General features: G+C 45.2%; 1 long non-coding RNA gene across 1 annotated transcript; it reads left to right on the forward strand.

The window, feature by feature from the left end:
* Positions 1-566: 566 nt before the first annotated feature.
* Positions 567-23,059, forward strand: LOC309857336. Its single transcript, XR_014307645.1, has 4 exons — positions 567-762; positions 2,127-2,243; positions 20,721-20,846; positions 22,617-23,059. It is a non-coding gene; the product is annotated as an uncharacterized lncRNA (long non-coding RNA).
* Positions 23,060-24,499: the final 1,440 nt, after the last annotated feature.

Consider the following 24,499-nt stretch of genomic DNA (forward strand, 5'->3'; position numbering starts at 1 on the left):
TGTGTGGCTTCAGACCAGCAGCGGCAGTTGTAGGCTGCATTGGTAGATGCTGGAAGGCCTGGCAGTGCAGCTTCACGCAAATCTCTGGAAGGCATGGCATGCAGCGTGCCACCACTGGTGGCAGTGGCAAGTGGCAGTGTGAAAGATGCTGGAAGATGAGTCAGTGCGATGTATTGGCACTGAGGGCAGTGGTGAGGTGCTGGGTGAGAGACCCTAGGAGGTGACACACTGCAGCTTGTTTGTCCAGGAGGCAGTGGTGAGCTCTATTGTCTCTGTTTCTCCAGGCTCAGGAGTGGTGGTAACAACCCCTAAAGCCATCCGCCAACCCAGCATTGTGTCTGTGTCCCCAGGGATCGTGGTAATGGGCTGTCAGGATGGTACAGGAGGGGCCTCCTGATGGGTGTTTGAAAACCAGACCCCTTCATGTTGCATTTAGAGCCAATCAGTTGAGCGTTTTTTTGGAAGAGTAACTTCGCTTCTCCAAAAAGGACGATGGCATTGGTCGAGTTTAAAATGAAGCTAATTACTACTTAAGCATGTGTCTTCCCTTCTCCCAGGAACTGGAGCAGGTGTGCAGGTCTTGGGTCAGAGGTACCTTCTTATCTCCACCTGACAGCACTTCTCCACTCTGGCTCCACAAGATCTGAAGTTTTGAAATCAGTGTCTGAATCAGTCAGGCGGCTGGTCATGTCACAGGACGTCAGCGTTCAGAGAAAGCAGCAGTACCTTGGGCACAATGTCACATCCACGTCAGGACGAGAGGTAAAGCTTCTTTCACCCCAATCCTCCCAGGTTTTTCCCTTGTCTCTAATGGAGCCACAAAGTCAAACTGAAGCAGCTGTCAGCAATCTAGAGCGGGTGCCAGAGTTCCCGAGTTTCTCTGCAGGGAGAACGTGGCAGGGGGTCCCATTTTCTCTGTTTATTTCTAGCTTACGAAGGTATTTGGAACATCTTTTTCCAAAGCAATCACTTTGATTACAAAGGGAAGATGAGATTTCCTCTGTGTGTGTTTTCAACATATAATTTGTTCCTTCATCTAATGGTGTTTATTTCATTGGGCCAAGGTTGTGGAAGAGTGGCCAGCATCTAGAGATAGGTGGCTGTCTGCAGTCTGATAGAGACTTGGATGATGTCTTCTTATTTATCAAAGGTGATTGTTTCCTAATTGACTAGTCTTTTCATCCGAAGAGTCATAGTGAAGGCGGAGAGAAAATTCTAAATGATTCCAAGGAGACTTTTATGATTTAAAAGTTAAACTTGACTTTCTAGTTTCACTAAATGAATCATTGAGATGTTCGGACATGCTGTATTTTCTCTGTAGTTTCATTTGTGGTGAAGTCAGGAGAGTCTTTGGGAATTCTCCTGGATAGAGGCATGCTGGTGGCTTCAAGGGACTTGGAATCAGGAACCCTGGGGTGAATTTCTGGTACTGCTTGCCTGACACTGGGTGAGTCAGGCTATCCCACAGGTTTTCCGTTTCCTCCTTAGGAAATTGCTGGCAGGTAATGTGCTTAAAGCAGAACCTCCTGCACTGTTGGTGGGCATGTGGGCTGAGGCAGCCACTCTGAAACACAGTGTGGTGGTTCCTCCATAAAGCTAAGAATCGAACAACCCTAGGATGCAGCAATCGCACTCCTAGGTATTTACCCAAAGGACACGAGAATGCACGTTCAGTGGGGTGGACACGAGAATGCACGTTCAGTGGGGTATGAGCACCGGGATGTTTATCGCAGCATTATCAGCAATAGCGAAACTGTGGAGGGAGTCCCAGTGTCCATTCACTGATGAATGGACAGAGAAGACGTGGGAGATAGATATGCAATGGATCAGGACCCAGCTTCCCAAAGAATGAAATCTTAGCATCTGCAAGGATGCGGTTGGACCCGGAGTGGACTAAGCTAAGCCATCTCTGTAAGGAAGACAAATCCCCACTGACTTCAGTCCTGTGGAATTTCAGAAAGAGCACAGATGCACACCGTGTGGGCAGGAAGATAGGCAAATGAGGAAACACACTCACCTTAGAGCACAAACTGTGGGTCGCTAGAGGGCAGGTGTGTGTGGGGAAGGGTCAAAGGGGCGATGCTATGAGGGAGGGCACTTATGACAGCACCGGCTGTTGTCTGCAGGTGAGGAATCACTAAATCTGAGCCCCGAAGCAAAGGAATGAACGCTGCATGGAAACTACCTGGAATTGAAGTCAGTGAAGAAAAGAAAAGACCGTGTTCTGCTTCATGAAGAGTGAGGTAAAAATGGAGTGATTTTCGCTCTCCTATTCTGTAGACGATAGTTTTCAAACCCACTGTGGTGGGACACGCTAGTTTCTTATTGCACAAGGAGCCCTCAGACAGCTGCAGGGAAAGACTCAGATCTCAGAGCACGTTCATGTTCCATTGAAACGTGACTTACAGTTTGCCCAGGGAGGAAGGTAAGTGCAGAGAACCACGACAGAAGGGGAAAGGAGGTGTTAACCGTTCAGGAAGGAGCCTCCTGTCTTTCTCCTGAAAGCCCTGGGCCAGTGTAATTTTGGAAGGGGGGGATCCTGGAGCTCTGCGGCAGACAGGGGAGCTCCAGGGCTGGCTAGAGCTGACAGGGGTCCCGGAGGAGAGCGGAGTGCATTCTGCAGGAGGCTGTGGGCAGGGCCGGCTCCCGGGCTGGCTGTGTGTCCCGTGTGACAGTTGTGACAGGTCAGGGCCGGGAGCAGGTTCCTGGCTGAGGACAGGTGAGGCGCAGTTGGAGAGCTGGCGGAACACCTGCTTCTGTGCCACCAGCCTCCCCCAACGTGCACAACCTCGTCATCTGTCCCTGTCACTCCAGTTCAGACCTCCCCATGTTGCCAGCCGGAGACATTGGTTTGGGCTTCTTTCTTTTCATGTGGGTGATGTTTCAAAAGTTGGATGGTAGAAATGATGGGTCATCAGAACATCTGTTTCTCTTTTATTTCCTGCTCTTCTTTTAATTGCTACATGAATCAGACCTGCCACTGGAAGGGGCAGTCTGTGTTTTTCTTTCCTGTTTTAATTAAACAATGGGAAAGCAGTCTTCTGAAATAGTCCAAGGATCCTTTGTGGGGGTTCATGTTTTTCTCTTCCATGAACCACTTTCTGATATTGGAGATTATTTTTGAGGGGCGCCTGGGTGGCTCATTTGTTCAGCGTCTGCCTTCAGCTCAAGTCATGATTCCGGGGTCCTGGGATGGATCCCCGCATTGGGCCCCCAGCTGGGTGGGAAGCCTGCTTCTCCCTCTCTCACTCCCACTGCTGTCTTCCCTTTCTTGGTGTGTGACTTTCTATGCCAAATAAGTGAATAAAATCTTCAAAAAAGAGAAATTATTTTTTTAAGTAAAGCAGAGCCTCAAAGTTCTAACAGGGTGCAGTGCCCTTTGCGAGGGGGAGAAACAGTGGCTCACTGTGCTCCCAATGGAGCACAGGCCCCTGTTAGCCTTCCCTGGCAGCAGGGGTTGGGGGGGATGGGGGATGGGAGGGCGGGTAGGTGCTGCACACCTGGTGCCCATCCTGGGCTCTAAAACCTGACCCAGTGAATCAGTTGCGACTTGAACTGGGGAATTCATGAAGAAAATAGAATGAACCCAGGAGGGGGCCTGTATCCTGTGCACTAGGGCAACTCCACCGAGCAAAGGAACTCCTCCCCCATGAGATGTGTCAAGATCCCCGAGGGTGTGGGCTTTGCTCATGGGAAGAGGTTGCATCTTCATCTTTATCTGAACCAGAGCCATGTTGTCTGTTATGGAGACCCAGACCTTTATGTGACCATGTCATTATTCTTCTTGTGATGGTAACAAAGAAATCTAGACATTGACTTTGAGATACAAATATCAAATGGAAAAACATAAGGTCAAAAATATAGATGAGGGCCGAACTTGTGGTATCTCTCATTAGTACGGGCAATGCAGGGCTGCCTGTATGAGAAAGAACAAGGCATTCTATTTGGATAGAAGTGTGCTGTGCTGACTTTTCCTTAGTTCTCTGAAGGGAAAAAGGAGTGGTGACTGGAGCTTGGTTTCTGATTTGAAGGAATGGGAGACGAGATTTGAAAGAGCAGGGTTCATGCTGACGTGGTACCCAGTGCCCAGTGAGTGAGGATTTAAAGCTTGGATTTGGGAGCATTGGTGTTCAGGGGGGATGTGGTCCGAGTTTCCCACACACAGAGTAGATGAACTGGTCTGCCTCATCGGACCCGCTCCTGCCTTTTGAAGGGCAGCTTGAAGGTGTCTTGAAACCCTAGGGCACTTGAGGAATGATCTGGAAGGCACACCTGGGTGGGCCCATGTAGGCAAACCCAGGCAATTTTAGAGCTAACCAGGAACACGTTTCTGAGACTGGAGTTGGCTTCTCTGTGAGCAGCACCGAGCTGGGGAGGAAAGCAGTCTCTGGTCGTAGGAGTCACTAGGTCAGCAGGCGTGAGCCTGGCAGGTTGGTCAGACCAGATAGCTGGGAGACTCTGAGGCTTTGGCAGTGGGCCATCACTCTTGATGGGCGGACCAGCTTGCTCCAGCGACAGGACTCTTGTCCCTGGCCATCCCTCCTGCTGCAGATGTGATAGGAAACTTGCTTCCTGTTGGGCTCTCGGGCCCTGGTCTCAGCAGGGGGCCTGGTGGGAAGCAGCCCACAGGCAGCATTATGGATTCTTGCTTCCTTAGCTGAGGTACCGCAGGTGTCCTCTGCCTGGCATCTGTGAATTCAGCCAGCAGCAGCACTTCTTCCAGAGCCACAACCCTGAGAAATCCTCCCCTTTCCTGTGCTGTGTGCAAGAGGCCAGTTTTCATTTGGAACAGAAAGCTCAGCTCCTGCCATCGGGTTCCAAGGCCACACAGCACACCATTGTCCTTGAAGCTCTAGTTCCACATGGGCCTAACATGCAAGACTGAGACCAACCCTGGTGCCCTGCTGCTGCTGGTGGTTCCTTCCTGAAAACTGCAGCAAAGCCTGGTTTGTGATGACGTCCGAGGAAAGAGGGACAGGTGCACCCTTCTGCCCCAGGACAGGAGGATGCCGGACATCAATCACAGGTGGCTGGTGCAGGGAAGAGAGACATCTGTTTCCCAGGACCTTGGCCAGAGGGAGATTTGGACTCTGGGATGCTTCTCTGCTCAGCTTTCTCAGATGAGCATATCAGACAAGGGGAAGAATTATGTATGCTCACCTAGAATCAAGGAAGGTATCTGGTTTCCGGTTTCATGTGCAAGTGGATTCCTCTTATGGCTCATTATCCTCATGGTCTTCAGGGTGCAGTAGGGGGACCCATTGTCTCAGGCATCCTGGCTGTGCAAGAGCTCTTTTTCCCCCAGGGCTCTGGACTAGGAAATCGGAGGGAGTCAGTGGTGAAACCATCCAAGTAGGCCTCCATTTCTTCCTTACTGAGGTGGCCTGGTGACTGTGATAACTGCTCTGGAAATAGAGACCAGGTGACAGGACTGGGTTGCTGAAGGGGAGTTGGTGGTGGTGCTTGCTATTCACATCGTAGCCAGGTGGGACATCACTAGGAAGGTGATGCTTGAGTCAAGTTCTAAAGAAGGTGAGTGATGTCCCGTTAGGAGTGGGAAGGAAAGAGAATGGAAGGGAAAGCATATGCAAAAGCCCTGGGACAGGAACCTACCTACCAGGTATGTCCAGGAGCACCAAGAAGGCTCTGTGGCCACAGGAGACAGCTTAGGACAAGATCAAAGGGAGATGATACTAGGGTGACTGAAAGCCATTACAGAGCCATGACCCCATGGGACCCTGTTTCACTGGGCCATCCTGGCTACAGTGTTGAGAACAGATGACAAAGGATTGAGGTAGGGCAAGGGAGGTCAATGATGAAGCTTTTCTAGGAACTCGGGCAAGAGATGGACTCCAGTGTGGACCAGACAGGTGGCCTTGGAAGAAGGAGTGAGTCCTATTCTGGGTACCTACGGAAGCTAGAGCTCACAGGATTTGCTAATGGGTTTGATATTAGGAATGGGAAAAAGGAGGAACTGATGTATCTCCCAGCTCTTGTTGGTTGTCCTGAGTGAGGCAAAGAAGGAGGTTTCTGGGGGAAGGAGGTAATCCATGTTCCACCTGCTGAGGAAGGGGCCTTTCACAGGGGATATGCTGATGTTTGTGTCTGCGAGAATGTTGAACTTCTACCACCTCAGCAACTTTTAAGTACAAGTCTCCCCAACTTTTTTCAAAGTTCATGGTTAGACACTCTACTGTTGGAAAGATCTACATTATTCCCCAGCTCCAGCAGCAGGAACAAAACCTAAAGAGGATTTCCCTCTTAGGAAAAAAGTAAAAAAGTGGACATCGGGTGCAGCATCTGTTTTGTGGGGAGCCACTACAGAGGTGTGCACCCCAACCAGCTCCTTCCAGGGCACTGCTCTCCACGTCCAGCCACCAGCACTTTGAATTGGGTCTGTGAGCATCTGCTGGGCTCTATCTCCATTTAATTTGGGTATCCATTGGGATGTTGTGTCCTGAGACCTAAGAGGTGGCAAAGAGAAGGAACTTTTGTTGTCTGAGCATGCTCACTAATTTTTCTGTAGTAATGAATGGTAATTTTCTTTTCAGTTTACACCATTTCTGCTGTGAAAGGTTTCCTAGGATCACTGTGCTTTCAAATAGTTGGGGAGCCTGTACCCCATCCTGCAGGGGTAGCTTTAGTCTCCATGCTGCACAGAACATTCCATGACTTGTGGATTTTATCACTCAAACATGGCACCTTTGACCACCTTCACCCCTTTCCCCCCTTCCCTGAATCTGGCGACCACCAATCTGTGGTCAGTATGCATGTGTTCAGTATTTCTTTGATTCCATGTGGAATGTCCATGAGAGCCTCTGGTGTTGGTCCTTCTGTGTCTGAGTTACTTAGCATAATGCTCCCAAGGTCGATGTTTCCATGTCTGGTTATTGTGAACAATGCTGCAGTGATCATGGGCGGCATCTCTTTTTTTGAGCGAGTGTTTTTGTGTTCTCCAAAGAAATACTCAGTAGAGCAATTACCAGGTCATGTGGTAGTTGTATTAATTTTTTCCCGGAACCTCCATAGCATTTGTCACAGTGGCTGCACCAACAGTGCACAGGGTCCCCTTGTCTACACACTCTTGACCACACCTGGTTTCTGTCTCTGGGATGTTTGTTGTTCCAACAGTTGTGAGGTGACCGCTGATTGCAGTTTTGACTTATGTTTCCCTGACGACAATTAATGATGTTGAACAACTCCTTCCATGTCTGTTGGCCTCCTGTATGCCATCTTTGGAAAGTATGTATTTACATATTCTCCCCAGTTTTTATTCTGTTTTTGTTTAGATTTGAAGGAGTGTTTTGTGTATTTTGGATATTAGCCTCTTCTCATACATAGGATTTGCAGATATTTTTTCTCAGTGGGTAGGTTGTCTTTTAAGGGTTGGATGGTTTCTTTTGTCATGCAGAAATTTTAGTTTGATGTCCTTCCACTTGTTTATTTTTGCTTTTGCTGCCTTTGTTTTTGGTGTCTGATGTAAAAGACTCTTCACCAAAACCAATATGGAGAAATTGACTACCTGTGTTTTCTTCTTGGAGGCTTATGGATTCAGTTCTTATGTTCAGTTCATTCATCCATTCATAAATTTTATGTATGGTGTAAGACAGTGATCCAGTCACATTTTTCTGCATTTAGTGTCCAGTTTTCCCCATACCGTTCAGTGAAGAGAACTCCTTTTCCCACAGTATATTATCTGCTGCTGTGTCATAAGTTAAGACCATACATGTGTGGGTTAGTTTCTGAGGTTTCTTTCTCTTTCTTTCTTTCTCTATTCTTTTTCTTTCTTCCTTCCTTTCTTTCTTTCTTCCTTCCTTTTTATCTTTCTTTACCTCTTTCATCTTACTGTTTACTTGTTGGGAAATTATTTTTCCTGTTGGAATATATGCAGTGTGGACTTGATTGGTGACGTCCTCACACTCTTTCTTAGGACTTTTCTCTGATGATTTTGTTTTTGTAAATAACAAGCTGGCTATAGCTTTTGACAGGTTGAACACTGGGGCAGAACTACTTACGTAGTATTCTATTCTTCCATCAGACACCAGATTGTGTCTGAATATCTCCTTTTGTGATATTCTCAGTTGTGATGATAGATATCTCTATTTCCTTCTCTGTGATAGGTTTAGTAAAGTGAATTTAATGTCTCTTAAAAATGTGGATTCTAAATCATCGTTATTTTATAATATATTTATAGAAAACAGTGTGTTTAAGGAAATGCATTTATTGGAAGCAATGGTTGGAACAGGTCATAAATATTACTAATTCCCATTCAAAGTTAATAATTCTATTACAGCTAAGTGTAAATGTATTTTTATTAATTATTTTTATTAAAATATAATGTATTATTTGCCTAGGTGTACAGGTCTGTGAATCGTCAGGCTTACACAGTTCACAGCACTCACCATAGCACATACCCTTCCCAATGTCCATAATCCAACTACCCTCTCCATACAAATATACTTTTAATATACTAATGAATAAACTTTGCCAAAAGTACTATGATTATCATTTTCTGAGCTTTCTCTCATTTCTCTCATTCCATTGACGTGTCTGTTTTTATTCTAGTCCCATACTGTTTTGATGACAACAGCTTTGTAATCTAGCTTGAAATTGGAGTGTGGTGACTCCAGGTTTCTCAGTCACTTGTTTGCCTCTTTCTCTCCCCCTTCCTCTTTCTTTCTTTGTTTCTTTCTTTCATCTTAAGTGAAATGATTTATTTATTTGTTTGTTTATTTTTACCTAGTTTACATATTTATTCTAAATCTTTTTCCTTCACTGTGTTATTTGTTTCAGGGGTACAGGTTTGAGATCCTTCCATTTTACACAACACACAGTGCTCGCCACAGTACAATACCCTCCCCAGTGGCCATCACCCAGCCACCGCATCCCCCCTCCCTTCAGAAACCCTCAGTTTGTTTCCTGATATTAAATGTGTCATATGCTTTGTCTTCCTCTCTGATTTCATCTTGCTTCCTGTTTTCCTGTCTTCCCCTTTGATCCTACACCTTGTTTCTTAAGTTCCACATATCAGTGAGATCATATAATAATTGTCTTTCTCTGATTGACTTATTTCACTTAGCATAATACCCTCTAGTTCCATTCCTGTCATTGCAAGTGGCAAAGTTTTGGTTTTTGATGGCTATGTAATATTCAGTGATATATATATATATCTGTATTTATCCATTCATCTGTTGATGAACCTCTGGGTTCTTTGCATACTTTGGCTATTGTGGGCATTGCTGCTATAGACATTGGGGTGTGATGCCCCTTCAGGTTACTGCATTTGTATCTTTGGGGTAAATACCCAGGAGGGCAATTACAGGGTTATAGGGTAGCTCTATTTTCAACTTCCTGAGGAACCTCCACACTGTTTTTCAGGGTGGCTTCACCAGCTTGCATTACTACCAATAGTGTAGGAGGGTTCCCCTTTCTCCACATCCTCACCAACACCTGTAATTTCCTGACTTGTTCATTTTAGCCATTCTGACTGGTCTAAGGTGTGTCTCATTATGGATTTGATTTGTAATTAATTTGTAATGTGGATGGATGTTGAGCACCTTTTTACGTGTCTGTTAGCCATTTGGATGTCTTCTTTGGAGAAATGTCCATTCATGTCTTTGGCCTATGTCTTGATTGAATTATTTGTTCTGTGGGCGTTGAGTTTGGTACTTTCTTTCTAGATTTTGGATACTACCCCTTTATCTGATATGTCATTTGAAGATATCTTCTGTGCTCGTTGCCTTTTGGTTTTGTTGACTATTTCCTTAGTTGTGCAAAAGCTTTCTGTCTTGATGAAATCCCAACTGTTCATTTTTGCTTTTGTTTCCCTCGCCTTTGGAGACTGTCTAGCAAGAAATTTCTCTGGGTGAGGTCAGAGAGGTTGCTGCCTGTGTTCTCCTCAAGGATTTGGATGAACTCCTGCCTCACCTTGAGGTCTTTCATCCATTCGGAGTCTATTTTTTGTGTATCGTATAAGGAAATGGTCCAGTTTCATTCTTTTGCATGTGGCTGTCCTGTGTTCCCAGCACCACTTATTGAAGACACTCCCCCCCCCCCCCCCGTTGGATAGTCTTACCTGCTTTGAGGAACATTAGTTGACTTAGCTTTGAGGGTCCATTTCCAGTTTCTCTGTTCTGTTCCATTGATCTGTGTGTCTGTTTTTGTGTTGGTACCATACAGTCTTGATGATTGCAGCTGTGTAATAGAGCTTGAAATCTGGAATTGTGATGCCACCAACTTTGGTTTTCTTTTTCAACATCTGTTTGGCTTTTCTATGTCTTTTCTGCTTCCATACAGATTTGGAGATGATTTACTTAGTTCTGTGAAAAATGTGGATGGTATTTTGATAGGGATTGTATTGAATCTGTGGATTGTTCTAGGGAGCATAGACATTTTCACAATATTTGTTCTTCCAATCCATGAGCATGGAATGTTTTTCCCTTTCTTTGTGTCTTCCTCCATTTCTTTCATGACTGTTGTTTAGTTTTTGGAGTACAGATACTTTCCCTCTTTGATTAGATGGATTCCTAAGAATCTTATGGTTTTGGGTGCAGTAATGCATGGGATGGACTCCTTAATTTCTCTTTCTTCTATTGCATGATGCTGCAGACAAATGTCAATGTCACATTTTATTTTCTGCCACTTTATGGAATTCCTGGGTGATTTCTAGCAATTTTGGGGTGGACTCTTTTGGGTTTTCCACAGAAAGTATCCTATTGTCTTCAAAGAGTGAGAGTTTGACTTCTTTTGCCGATCTGGATGTCTTTTATTTCTTTTCGTTGTCTGAATGCTGAGGCTAGGAATTCTAGTACTATTTTGAACAACAGTGATGAGAATGGGCATCCCTGTCATGTTCCTGACCTGAAGGGAAAAGCTCTCAGTTTTTCCCCATTAGGAATGATATTTGCTGTGTGTTTTTCATAGATGTCCTTTATGATATGGATACATGAGCCCTATACCACTCCATGATGAAGAGTTTTGAACAAGAAAGAATACTGTAATTTGTCAAATACTTTTTCTGCATGTATTGAGAGGAACCTGTGGTTCTTGTTCTTTCTTCTATTAAGGTAGTGTATTACACTGATTAATTTCTGGTTGTTGATCCACCCTTACAGCCCAAGAATCAATTCTATTTGGTCATGGTGAATCATCCTTTTAATGTACTGTTGGATCCTATTGGCTATTATGCTGGTGAGAATTTCTGAATCCATATTCATCAGGGATGGTGGTCAGTAATTCTCCTTTTCAGTGGGGTCTTTGTCTGGTTTTGGGATCAAGGTAATGCCGGCCTCATCAAATGGGTTTGGAAGTTTTCCTTCCAGTTCTATTTTTTTGAAAAGTTTCAAATAAGAGGTATTAAATCTTCTTTAAACGTTTGGTACAATTCCCCTGGGAAGCCATCTGGTGCTGGGCTCTTGTTTCCTGGGGGATTTTTGATGACTGCTTCAATTTCCTTGCTGATTATGGGTCTCTTCAGGTTTCCTGTGCTTCCCAGTTCAGTTTTGGTCATTTCTATGTTTCTGGGAATGCATCCATTTCTTCAGGACTGCCTGATTTGTTGACATAGACTTACCACCATGTGTTCTTTAATTGTTTGTAATTTTTTGATGTTGGGTGTGATTTCTCCTTACTCATTCAAGATTTTATTGATTTGGGTCCTTTCTCTTTTCTTTTGGAGAAGTCTGGCCAGGGGTGTATCAATCTTATTTATTCTTTCAAAGAACCAGCTTTTAGTTTTGTTGATCTGTTCTACAATTCTCTTGGTTTCTAATTCATTGGTTTCTGCTCTAATCTTTATTATTTCTCTTCTCCTTCTAGGTTTAGGTTTTCTATGCTGCTCTTTCTACAGTTCCTTTAAGTGTAGGGTCAGGTTGTGTATTTGTCTTTTGTTGCTTCTTGAGAAAGACTTTAATGCTATATACTCCCCTCTTATTGTCTGCCTTTCCTGTATCCCAAAGATATCAAACAGTTGTGTTTTCATTCTCATTTGTTTCTGTGATTTTAAAAAATTCTTCTTGAATTGACTGGTTGACCCATTCATTCTTTAGTAGGATGCTCTTTGGCCTCCCATGTATTTGAGTTCCTTCCAACTTTCTTCTTGAGATTGAGTTCCATTTTCAAAACATTGTAGTCTGAAAATATGCAGGGAATGATCCCCATCTTTTGGTACTGTTTGAGATCTGATTTGTGACCCAGTTCACGATCTATACTGGAGAACATTCCATGTGCACTACAGGAGAATGTGTATTCTGTTGCTTTGGGATGGAATGTTTTGCATATATCTGTGAAGTCCATCTGGTCCCATATGTCATTCAAAATCCTTATTTCCTTGTTGATTTGCTTAATCTGTCCATTGCAATGAAAGGTGTGTTAAAGTCCCTACCATTATTGTATTATTGTCCACATGTTTCTTTGATTTTGTTATTCATTGAGGTTTGGTGATGGTGAATATCTTTTCATGTGACCGTTGGCCATCCGTATTTCTTCTTTGGAGAAATGTCTGTTCATGTCTTCTGATTATTTTTTAACTGGATTGTTTGTTTTTTGGGTGTTCAGTTGTATCCATTCTATACATTTTGGACACTATTCCTTTATTGCATAGAATATTTGCAAATATCTTCTCCCTTTCAGTAACTTGTCTTATTTTTCTTGTCTATAGTTCTTCTGCTGAACAGAAACTTTATTTTGATATGTTTCCAGTAGTTTATTTTTGCTTTTATTTCCTTTGCCCCAGGAGACAGTCTAGAAAAATGTTGCCTTGGTCCATGTCAAGAAGTTACTATCTGTACCCTCTTATAGGATTCTTATGGTTTCATGCCTTCCATTGAGGTCTTGAAGCTTTTTAGTTTATTTGTCTGTATGGTGTAAGAATGTAGCGTAATTTCATTCTTTTGTGCATGGATGTCCAGTTTTCCCAACATTTGTTGTAGAGACTATCCTTTTTCTTTTCAATATTCTTCCCTGTTTCTGCAAGATTAATTGGCCACATAATTGTGAGCTTATATATGAGCTTCTATCCTGTTCCCTTTGTTGCCGTGTGTATTTTTGTGCCAGTACCATACCATTAGGATGACTGTAGCTTTGTAGTATAACTTGAAATCTGGAATTGTGACTCCTCCAGCTTTGTTTTTCTTTCTCAATATTGCATTGGCTGTTCAGTATCTTTGGTGGTTCCCTACAAATGTTTAGGAGTGTTTTCTTGAGTTCTTTTTATTCAACTTAAATTCAATGAGCCAACTTATAGCACATCATTCATTTCAGATGTAGTGTTCAATAATAGATCCGGTGTGTATAACACCCGGTGCTCATTGCACCATGTGCCCTCCTTAATGCCCATCACCCAGTTACCCCATCCCCCATCCACCTCCCCTCCAGCAACCCTCAGTTTGTTTCTCTAATGAGGAGTCTCTTATGGTTTTTCTCCCTCTCTGCTGAATTCCCATTCAGTTTTCCCTTTCTTCCCTTCTGATCCTCTGTGGTGTTTCTTCTATTTTACAAATGAGTGAACCCATGTGCCAATTGTCTTTCTCTAACAGACTAATTTCCCTCAGGATAATACCCTCCAGTTCCATCCAGGTGGATGTGATGGTAAGTCTTCATCCTGTCTGATGGCTGAATAATATTCTGTGTTAGAAATGAACCACATCTTCCTTTATCCATTCATGTGTCCGTGGACATCTGGGCTCTTTCCATAGTTTGGCTAAAGTGGATATTACTGAACTCAACACTGAGGGGCAGGTGCCACTACTTTTCACTCAATCTGTATCTTTGGGGTAAATAACTAGTAGTGCAATTGCTGGGTTATAGGGCAGCAGCTGTATTTTTAAGTTCCTGAAGAAACTCGATAACATTTGGCAGAGTGGCTGTACGAGCTTGCATTCCCACCAGCAATGTAAGAGTGTCCCCCTTTCACCACATCCTTGCCAACATTTGTTGTTCCCTGCCTTGATAATTTTAGCCATGCCAACAGTTGTAAGGTGGTATCTCATTGTGGTTTTGATTTGTATTCCCCTGATGGCTATTGATGTGGAGCACTTTTTCATGTGTCTCTTGGGTGCTTATATGCACTTTTCATAGAAAGGTGTGTTCATATTTACACCTATGCCTTAAGCTGGATAAGGGCAGTCCCAGAAGCATGGAAGGTGTGATCTGCTTAGTTGTGGAGACCTTCAAGGACATTTGAATTAAGGATTAGAGTTAAGGAGAATATCAGGCTGAGGCTTTGCATTCAGTATAGTATGAAAGTATAAATAAGTAATTGGTTCTTCTCTGTAACTCTTGGGGTTACATGCTAACCTTTACTCATTGTAAAATATTCTAAGAAATGGTTCAAGATTTCATTCAGATTTTTTCTGCTCAAATCCTTTCTAGGGCTCCAAAAGGCATGATTTCTGACTTTGTTTCAGGATGAGCCCTCTGCTTTGTTCTGGTATCCCCATTCCCTGGGGATTTGGAGCCAGTCCTCTAGGGATGGGGTTGGGGCCTTTGATCATGCTAGATTCAATCTGCCAGTTGTATGGTAAGACTCCCAGAGCGCTGAGTTGAGGGTGTATGTCAGGCTCCAGACTTGTGTCCAGCAGGCCACTGAATGTGGGGGTGGCCTCAGGTGCACATGCAGATTTCTCCCACTCTAAATCATTTCCAGAATTTCAAACAACATGGTTTCCTTCTGGGTGGCATGTGGAGTCCTCTGGAATTGCTCGGATATTCCCATTTCATGGGGTTTGGAGACAGGTCTCTGGGGAAAGACCCCTCTGAGTCCAACCTAGGATTAGGGTTGGGATAACTGACATGACCTTTGTTCCCAGAATATGCCCCATGAAGATACCCATGAGAGTCTGGGAATCCAGGAAAGTAAAATGTGTGATTATGGCTCTAGTTAAAGCCACTGTGGGGATCGTGCTGGAGGCCATCTCATATCTCAGGCTGGCTCTTTCGCTGATTTCCAATATGACCAAGGAGACTTACTTCCTAGGAGTTTCAGGCTCATCATTTCTAAAATGAGGAAATATTTTTAGATTAACTGGTTCATTCAAGAATATAGAATGAACTCCTTGGAAGTTCTAGGCAGTTTCCAAGACGGATCCTATTTCAGGAGTTCTGACTCCCAACCTCCCCACTCCTATTGAGCTCTCCCATTGGACACAATGGCTGTTCCATGGAAATTCCGATGGGCAACATTGGACTAGCAAGTGTCTTCAGGGTGTTCCCCCACACCATCCAATGTGGCTGAGGGGCCTTGAGCAATTCTGAACCAAAACCAAGTTTTTGACTAACTGGCCATGTGCTGTCTTACTTGCACAAGAGTAGCAGTACCTGGATCAGGCCTTTAATGCAACACTGAGCCAGCTTAGTGAGGACCTTGCCCAGGACACTAGCCCTAGGATACTGTGAGGGCACTAGGAGTCCACAGTTAAATCATGCAATGCAACAGGTGATTCTACATCAGGGTAGATGATGCAAAGTATAGTTTCAAAGCAGACATGACAAAAACCATTTAATGACAGAATAGTATGTAGTTAAACATACTCTATACTATGGCAGTGATGGGAAAAGTGAACGATGGGTTCAGAAAGGGCTGTGAGAGTTCCAAGAAGTAGGTTGGAGTCGTCAGTGGGTAGGGGGTGTCTCGTGAAGGAAGGGACCAGGAGACTTGTCATGGGTTCCAACAGTGCAGCATCAGGGTGTGTGCTCTGCCTGACCCATGATTCCCAGGGACACTGGAGGCATTCTAGCTCCAGAGGATCTGAAGACTGCATATTGGCCTGAGCAGAGGCTTGGTGGTATGTCTTCTTGGTTCCTGGGTGTGGCTCTTTCTCAGCTTCTGGAGGCTGTTGGTTCTCCTGTTATTTTCCTCTGAGCTGCACTATTTTGTGTTGATTCAGTTCTGTTAGTTGACACAAATTCTTCCTGAAAAGAAGTGGAATAGAAGTCATCCTCGTTTCCTAAGTACCTCAATAGATTCAATAGTAATAGCCTTTTCCCAGGTCCCTGGGCCTTCATCTGCTGGCCAACTCCGAGATTTCTGAAAACATATTCTACTTTTAACAGGTTGAAAGAATGAGTTAGGTTTTTAAAGAATTCAACAGAGTCCCACTTTTCATAATCTATAAAATGATCTGTAAACATCTGTAAATATGACAGGATGAAGGAAGTATTGGCTTTGTACTGGGATTTGCGACACTGCTTACTCACTGTTGCCCCGTGTGGCCACTCTCCAGATAGCACGTGGCCAAATGTGTCTCAAGTTATCAGCTTCAAGGGGCAGTAAGACAATAAGAAGGTTGGTTCCCGAATTCCTTATCTCCTACAAACAATCCTCTAACTCATGAGCGATCTTCTAAATCAAGTATATCTTAACTAGATATTAGAGTAAGGTTCAGGGTCAAGTTTCATACATTAACTATGGACAGCTTTTTGTATGTCAATCTTACCTGCCTAAAGAGTTTTTAAAAAAATAAAAATGAAAGAGGATATAGTCACCAAGGCACTGAGCACATTACCTGTCCCAGGAAATAGGTAACTAAACATAATTATTGTTCCATCTTAGCTGAGGGTGAGGAGCTGGTCCTACAGGAACTTGGCAGGTAGCATGTGTCATCTCCCTGTGAGAGCCACACCCAGCTCAGCACGTCCTCTGCTGTGCTCAAGGGCATCAAACAGATGGACCAGGTGCAGTTGTGACTCCCTTCTGTCAGGCATAGCTTGCTTCCGACAGGTAGAGAAGTGGACCAGCTCACACATACATGACATGTTCCTTTGGTGCCTTGCTCTCTGCCTCCCCTTTCTGTCACCCTGGTCCTGAGCCTTTGGCTCCTCTGAGAACTTGGGTTTGCAGATTTCTCTTGACTTTTCAAAGTGTTGATCTATGTTGCCTTTGTTCCTGTTCTTGGGTCAGAGATGAAGGCAGGAAAAGTCACTGCTTTACTGTGAAAGCAACAAAAAGAAATATCAAGTGTGCTCAACCCTCAGCACCTCAGACTTGAAAGCAATGACCAACTACGAACTTCATGTTCTACACAATCAGCTTCAGGGACTCATAGATGTGTGTAAAATGAAATTGTACTGAAAGAAATCTCGTACCAAACTTTGGCCTTGCAGAAGACAGTTTAGGGACACCGTCCCTTGCCTGCCCTGTCATTTCCATTCTGGACAATGCCCGGTCACACTGACATGTGTAGCCACACAGGGCGAACAACTGACATCCTCCTGGCGCACTCCCAGTCCCACTGCCTCCTGGTCCGGCCAATGCTGCACACCCCCAGTCCTCCTGAGCATTCCCTGTAGTGACACAGCTGTGATCACCCTCCTGATGCATTCCAGGTGCCCCTGCCCCTGGGTCCGGCCAACCCTGCACACCCCCAGTCATGAGTGTCCCCTGTCATGGCACCTGTCACACAAGGCTATCATTTTTGGTCTCTTGGTCTGCCTTTTCTGCATGGAGTAGATTTCTCTCACAGATGCCTGACTGCATGACAGGTGGAGGAATGCTTTCAGGATCTTTTGTCCTGGAACAGCAGGCATCCTTCAAAACCCTGATGGCCAGGGATAGTCTCTGTCCCTCTGTGTATCCCCAGCCCCTGTGGAACATAGCATCCAGGACGAGGGATTTGGGAGTCCTCACAGATGAAGTTTGTTCTCTGAAGGTGGCCTCCTTCTGAGATCATCAGAAGGACATGATGATGTCTGAACCCCATTACGTGGCCGTTCCTGTGGGACAGAAAGCACAGTACTGTACTGTGTTCTCCTTGCACACTGTGGCTAACAAGGAGGAAACGTATCTCACACTCACAAATTCACACTTGCACCTCCGTTTCTGAGCATCACCATCATGTAAACTACACCGAATTCCTGCTGGCTGCAGACATGTAGACATGCCACTCAAGGTATAAATACAGGGGGATGGAGATGGAGTTCTGGCTAAAAAGATGGAAGTCCTTGCCTCTGGGGGTGAAGAAATTCAGTTTTACCCAGCAGGTGCTACGTTCCACTCAAAGAAGTGACATGACCCTAGGATCTTTGAGACCAGAGGTTGGAACAGACTTTTCTGTACAGTCTTCTATAAAGATTTTCTGGTCGGTGTTGCAATCCATGTGGTCTCTCATACAGTGACTCCATTCTTGTATTGTGGCTTGAAAGCAGCCACAGACCGTCCACACCGAATGTTCCAGCCACACTTGATTGACAATACAGGGGGTGGTCTCATTTGGCCCTTGGGAGTAGTTTCCCACACCCCAGATTTTCAGCATGGTGGATGGTGGGGGGAGAGGGCTCTTCTTTTCCGTGGCAGATGGGAGTACACTGGGATCTCTCCTGGCCGACCCGGCCCCTCCACTTGAAGGGAAAAAAAGATGATTGTGGGATTGGCTAACAATTAAGGCCTCAGGAATTCCCCCACATTTCTCTGTGGCCTCGAGCTTGCCACAAGATGTTTGTGCTTGAATTCCATGTAGGTATTGCTTGGCTGAGTGTGTCCCCATTGCCTGTCAGGTATATCTTGCGGGTTATATCCCACACAGACGGTCATCTTGTTCAGGCCAAGACCATGAGCACATTGAGGGTTCTCTTGAGTTAGCAGAGGTTCTAGCATGTGTGGGCTTCAGGACAAGTCCAATTCAGCCCTCAGCAATGTTATGGAGCCCCTGGCTTCCTGGGCCCTTGGTGGCACTGGCACAGACTTGGCCTAGGCCACTTCTACAGTCATGATGGAAAAGCCCCTGGCTGGGTGGTCCCCCCATGCTTTGCTTTGCAGGCTGAGACCTGAGGCTCATGCCACTTCTTTGGCTGGGACCAGGTCACCTGCCCATGGATGAGCCAATCCCTGGAGCCAGGGAGTTGAGCAGTGGAGACTGGCACATGTTGTTAGGACCTCTGTTGTAATGACTTTTCTAATGGCTATGGTGGTAAGGTCTTCTAGGATGCACCTGTTAATAAAATGAATATTAATTTCTGATATTATGTGGGTCCAAGATGCTGGTTTAGCACCTAGCACCTCAATCCTGGCACCTCGGTACTATTGTGCTGCTCTGCAGAGGCGATGGCTGAGAATGAGCAAGGTGGTTGGAAATTGGTCTGGAATGCACAAGGGAAGGGTGTGTGTGTATGTGTGTGTGTGTGTAGGGGATTGGCGATAATAGCTCTGGCCAAGCTGTATCTCCAACTTACCTAGGTTCAAGAAGGTGCAGGGAATCCATGGTGTTTCACCATCCATCCTTTTGCCAATGAAGAATATGTCTTTTGCATGGACTATGACAAGACTTGTTCCAAGTACCTCTAGTTGGTACAGAAGTCGGGGAGAGCAGCACCTTCCATCTGCTAGGATAGGCATGAGAGGCTGTGTGCTCTCAAGAAGGTGGCTGGCTTTTGAGGGCTCACTGTGACCCTGCACACAAGACTCTGTTTTGCTCAAAAGATGAAGTATCGGAAGCATACGGTGCCCCATGTAATCCCAGGAAGGGGACAAACCTAGAGTCCACTGTTGAGTTACTTCATGGGATGGGGGTGATCTGCAGCATCCGTCTCATGAGATGTCTGTCCTTTATTGAGTACTGGGTGTGCTTTCTGGGACTGTGTTCTAATGGCTGGGATTTCCAAGGAGTGGGATTTTTTTTTAATTTTTAATTTTTTATAAACATATAATATATTTTTATCCCCAGGGGTACAGGTCTGTGAATCACCAGGTTTACACACTTCACAGCACTCACCAATGCACATACCCTCCCCAATGTCCATAATCCCACCCCCTTCTCCCAACCCCCCTCCCCCCAGCAACCCTCAGTTTGTTTTGTGAGATTAAGAGTCACTTATGGTTTGTCTCCCTCCCAATTCCATCTTGTTTCATTGATTCTTCTACCCACTTAAGCCACCATGTTGCATCACCACTACCTCATATCAGGGAGATCATATGATAGTTGTCTTTCTCCGCTTGACTTATTTTGCTAAGATGATATGCTCTAGTTCCATCCATGCTGTCGCAAATGGCAAGATTTCATTTCTTTTGATGGCTGCATAGTATTCCATTGTGTATATATACCACATCTTCTTTATCCATTCATCTGTTGATGGACATCTAGGTTCTTTCCTTAGTTTGGCTATTGTGGACATTGCTGCTATAAACATTCGGGTGCATGTGCCCCTTTGGATCACTACGTTTGTATCTTTAGGGTAAATACCCAGTAGTGCAATTGCTGGGTCATAGGGTAGTTCTATTTTCAACATTTTGAGGAACCTCCATGTTGTTTTCCAGAGTGGTTTCACCAGCTTGCATTCCCACCAACAGTGTAGGAGGGTTCCCCTTTCTCCACAACCTTGCCAGCATCTGTCATTTCCTGACTTAATAATTTTAGCCATTCTGACTGGTGTGAGGTGATATCTCATTGTAGTTTTGATTTGTATTTCCCTGATGCCAAGTGATATGGAGCACTTTTTCATGTGTCTGTTGGCCATCTGGATGTCTTCTATGCAGAAATGTCTGTTCATGTCTTCTGCCCATTTCTTGATTGGATTATTTGTTCTTTAGGTGTTGAGTTTGCTAAGTTCTTTATAGATTTTAGACACTAGCCCTTTATCTGATATGTCTTTGCAAATATCTTCTCCCATTCTGTCAGTTGTCTTTTGGTTTTCTTAACTGTTTCCTTTGCTGTGCAAAAGCTTTTGATCTTGATAAAATCCCAATAGTTCATTTTTGCTCTTGTTTCCCTTGCCTTTGGTGATGTTCCTAGGAAGATGTTGCTGTGGCTGAGGTCGAAGAGGTTGCTGCCTGTGTTCTCCTCAAGGATTTTGATGGATTCCTTTCCAAGGAGTGGGATTTTGTGGCATCACTGTAAGAGTTGGTCCACCAGGAGTGGGTAAGTCCCCTTCTGCTGCTGAGAATTGTGTCTCTAGTGGTTGGAGTGTGTATTACAAGCCTAGAGGTCAATGGTGAGGTGGTTACAGTGGTGAGCAGGCTATTGTTATTGATGATTTTTAAGGGTGAATTCCATTGGATGATATCTTAGATCTTATGGTCAGGGATCCTCATTAAATGCCCATAAAGGTGCTTTTTCTGAGTTTCATATTTGATTTCTTTTTCTTACTTCTAATAGTTCTCCTTGTACTTGATGTTCCAATGAGCAGTATATTACAACGTTGCCTGCATTTTACTCGTGTGTTAATGAGGATTTGAAAAAGGAAAATGATGTCAATGCTTCCAGAAATTGTACACTGGAACAGCCAAATAATAAAATTTCATTTTGACACAAAAAGGAAATACCCTGCTGTGATTCTTAGTTTAAAGCCGGGGAGAAGGCCCTCTTTCGGTATTGGTAATGAGTACCATAGGCCTTCCTAGGGAACATTATCAGATTCTGTTGTAAACCTTGTCTTTGTTATTGTGGAAGAATCAGGAGTCAACCAATTATTTGTCTCCCGTTTCATTTTCCATGGACATTTCCATGATAATTTGGTTTCACACCTCTACCATTATGAAATCATCCTAACTTTAGCACCAGCTCACCCTTCTCTCCCAAGGGTATGTTTTGGCCAAGACAAAAGCCACTTCTGGGTGACTGGGAGACTGATAGACCAGAATTTGGTCAGTAGGGAATTACTGGGATCCTAAATTCCAAACCAGCTCCTGACACCCAGATGAAATATATTGCAGATTTAGAAAGGTCAGATAGAAATTTTTGTGTCCTTGGTAACAACTGAAGAAAATGTGTCATCCCTAAACCTAACATTAACCCCTAACTTTAATGCTGAAACCTAACCTAACCTTAAAGCCCAGACTGGAAGGAACCCTGAATGCCAAACCTAAAATTGAACCCGAAGCCTAGACTCTGAACCTGAGTCCTGGATCCAAGCCCTGAACCATGAACCTAAATCCTAAACCAGAACTCTGAGTCATGAACCCTGAACCCAAGTCCCAGCATGAACCCAAACCCCAAATTTGACCTTGAACATTATCCCATAAGCCCTGAGTGTTAAGACCTAACTCATAAACCTAAAGCCCTAAAGTGTAACTGTTCCCTTTGCCCCTCGCTCTAACTCCTCACCCCGACCCTAAACCTTAACCCTGATCTCAAACTCTGACTGAAACCTGAACATGAAACTGAATTCGAATCCTTCACCACACTTTGTTTATGCATTCGCCATTGATGGATATTTGCAGTTTCTACCTTTTGATTCTTGTGAACATTGTTTGGTTTGGGGGCTAGGGTTAGGGTCTTGGGTTGGGGTCAGGACCAGGCTTGAGAGCAAGTTGAGATCAGAATGTGCGTCTGCTTCAGGGCCAGTGTCATGTTCGATGCTACTCTTTGGGTCAGGGACTGTTGTAATTCCATATTGTTTACAAGTCATTGTTCTTTAGCAAGTTTTGGAGAAGCTGGGGGATATTGGGCTTCATGCAGCTTGAATTTCCAGAACGAAATGGCTTCAACTAGACCCTCTGAGGGAGCAGGTGCTTCCATTGAAGGGTGAGCTCCCCTAGTCCTGCACTGCCCTCCACTGCCTGTAGAGGGCGCCATACACACAGCTCCCGCCCTGAGTCTGGCATGTGCAGCCACCCCTGGGACAGGAGCCCGGCCTCCTCAAGACCCACTGTGGAGGCTTCTGGAGGATGTGGGTTTATATCCACACAGACAGGACCCGCTGTGGAGGACGTGGAGCTGTATCCACACTGACAGCAGTGCAGCCTCCTCAGGACCAGCTGCTGGAGGGGAAGGTGAGAAGAAACCACCTGAGCAGGGACTGGCGAGGAGGTGCGTGGTCTCAGGATCCCACGGAAGAAGGGTGTGCCATGTAGATACTGGACCTTCCATGGTTTTGTGTGTGGTGACATGGCCTCCCACGGTGCTGTGTGTGGGGCTGTGGGTCTCCCCTTTCTGGGCTTGGATGTGCCCTGGGTCCCATGTCTGTGTTTGTGTGCATCCAGATTTGGTTCCTGGGGTTCCTCAGACATCTGCAGTCAGAGAACAACCACCCACCTTGGGGTTCGTGCTTCCTCCACCTTGGCCCTGCAGGGTCATTCCTGTGTCCACACCCGCTTCAGGGTTGGTCCAGAGTCTGGAAGATCAGGAGCGACAGTGTGGACTCTGTAGACAGCTTTGGGGAGAGGAGGTATATTCCCAGTGTCGGTTCCTCCCTGAGCACAGAGTCTCCCGGACTCCGTGTGCCTCCCTCCATGTCTGTCATCAGTGTCTTACAGCTGTCAGAGGTCAGGTCTGTCACCTCCTTGGTTCAGGGGACTCCTAGGAGTCTTGGTCTTTTGGATGCAGTCATAAATGAGATTGTTCCCCATAGTCTCTTTCTGATGGTTCCTTTGGAGCATGTAGAAATGCATGTTATTAGTGTATATTGATTTTGTTCCTTGCAAGTGTCTGGAATTTATGAGTTCTATTTGCCTTGAACTCAAACTGCCAGTTATTTGACCAGCAGCATGGGTTTATTTGGGAAGAGCAGAGAACGTCAGTCTGGGCTGAGCAAATTCCGGTTCCATCACATGCAAATGCAAGAAACAAAGGAGAGGAAAGTTATTTCATGGAGAAGGAGGAAGAAGTTGGGAGGGGTGCTTGGAAGGAAGGTCCACTTAAGAGAGGCAGGGGTTCGGGGTGATGGAGGATTCTCCCTGGCTGAGCTGCAGGGATGGTGATTTCTTATAGGAGAAGAACCCTCCAGCTTCCCCTGTGGGGCCTGGAATGGATGAGTCTCTCCAGTGGGGGATTCTGATGTGGGATCTTTGATGGACACTGAGCGGCAGGTGCCGCCTCCCAGCTTCCCCTTCTGGCATGCCCAGTCTGCTCTACAGAGGCTTCGCTTCATGCTTGTTCACAGTTCTAATCGGGTTGGTGTAGAGCCTTGTGGAAAACTGGAATTCCAAATCCCATTGCTTCTAGTGCACCCGAGACATGGGGGCCCCTGATTTAATCCACCCACGAGTCTCTTGCTAACATGTGGCCTCCTCCAAGGGTGAGTGGCCTCTGCACGGTGGGTGACCTGGATCTGGGAGGGCTTGGCCTTCATCCCGAAGTCCGATGTCCTCTCTGCTTCTGTGACTTTGTGCTAACATGGATGTTTGGGGGAGTCATTTACTCTGCGGTGAGTTCAAAGTGCAGGCATCTTGTCACAGCTGCACACATGAACTTTATCTCCCCAGCTGTCATTTCTTTACTATGTTTGCCACTTTACAGGGCCTTCTTTGGTGCAGTTTACCCCAAACAGGGACACTGTCCCGCAGAAACATCACGTAACCCCCAGCGAGGAAATCGTGACACTTTTCATATCTGAACCCAGACCACAGGCCCACTTCAGCTGTCACCACCTGCCCGATGGTCTGAAATGTCTTCTCCATTCAGATGCAGTTTTCTTCTTCTGGACCTTCTCCTAGGACTTTCCTTTACTTGGGTAACCTTGATGGATTCAAGGAGCACAGACAGCTCCCATCTGAGTGGTATTTCTACGTGGCTTATGTCACTGGGGCTGTGTTCAGTGTCCATCTACTTGTGACATGCATCAGTCCTTCATT

This window comes from Mustela nivalis (assembly GCF_964662115.1).
Source record: "Mustela nivalis genome assembly, contig: HAP1_SCAFFOLD_631, whole genome shotgun sequence".
Taxonomy (NCBI): domain Eukaryota; kingdom Metazoa; phylum Chordata; class Mammalia; order Carnivora; family Mustelidae; genus Mustela; species Mustela nivalis.